The sequence below is a fragment of the Nannospalax galili genome, unplaced genomic scaffold, assembly GCF_000622305.1.
Source record: "Nannospalax galili isolate Female #2095 unplaced genomic scaffold, S.galili_v1.0 scaffold271, whole genome shotgun sequence".
Lineage (NCBI taxonomy): Eukaryota > Metazoa > Chordata > Mammalia > Rodentia > Spalacidae > Nannospalax > Nannospalax galili.
This window is the reverse complement of record NW_008331789.1, coordinates 2,650,953-2,652,290: the sequence shown is the minus strand read 5'-3', so window position 1 is coordinate 2,652,290 and position 1,338 is coordinate 2,650,953.

Genomic DNA, 1,338 nt, shown 5'->3' with positions numbered 1-1,338 from the left:
AATAATAAAGTCCTTGAGAACAGGGACATTGCTTTAGTCATTTTTTAAACCCCATAGTTTTTAACAGGAAAACATAGTAAGCTCAGAGTTTGATGGATACCTAAAGTAGTCATAACACCATTGGGTTATTTGGGGCTGTGAAATGCATGTCTCCTGTATATCATTAGGGATGATCATGGAGGTATGTGTCCTTGAAGCAGAAAGTGAATGATATATCAGAACTCCTCTGCTGGAGCAGGAAACTAGTAAAACAGAAGGAACAGACACCGCCGAGGGAAGGAACAAGCGTAGCACACAGGACTGTGCCCCTTGACGCTCTAACCCACCAGTGGGGTAGGGCAGGGCTTGGCACTGTGTTTTCCCTCACCAACCAGCACTAAAAGAGGGTAGTGTGAATATGAAGAGTTTTTTTTTTCTTTTTGGAGTGAACAAAGAAAGAATATTAACTGCTGAGTTTAGAATGCAATACTTCAAGTATCTAGGAAAGGCAAGAACCAATCCCGACCAGCCTAACCTTCAAGAAAGGGTGATCAAATCTCTGCTCTGCAGTGCAGGGTGCTTGGTGGGTGAATCTGATTTCTTTCCTTGCTTCAAGGTGGAGACTTCGCTCTTTTGGGCTCCTATGGCTGGTCCCACCCACCATCACCAGTCAAAACCAAAGATTCCGATCAAGATTACATTTTATTAAGAAGGTTTTTGCAATCCTCCTTGGGCTTCCCGGTGCTCTCCCAGTTGTATTCGGCTGCATTTTTTTTTTTTTTTTTACAGTGAAAAGAAAAAGGAAAACCTACTTAAAAAAACAAAAACAAGAAAACCTTGGGCCCTATTCTCAAAGTTCCTTTCAAAGCTAGTAATGGGGCCAACTGCCTTATGTGACGCACCCTTGACCCAGATGAAAGAGCCTAAGGACAGAAGTAAAACTATATGGGAACGTCCTCTCGTTCTAGGTGTGTACTCAGCAACCATGTCAACCCACGCGGGCCTCCCCGCCTCCCGTGGGACGCCTCCCTTCTTTATCGACTCTAGTGGATAGCGGAGCCAATTCCAGGGCGGGATCTCTGCTCCCAGGCTGCTCCTCCGTCCCCAGGTGGCTCATCCGAGCCTAAGGACAGAAGTAAAACTATATGGGAACGTCCTCTCGTTCTAGGTGTGTACTCAGCAACCATGTCAACCCACGCGGGCCTCCCCGCCTCCCGTGGGACGCCTCCCTTCTTTATCGACTCTAGTGGATAGCGGAGCCAATTCCAGGGCGGGATCTCTGCTCCCAGGCTGCTCCTCCGTCCCCAGGTGGCTCATCCGAAACCCCGCCCTTTGGCGGCAGCTGCCCGGCTTCCTGTC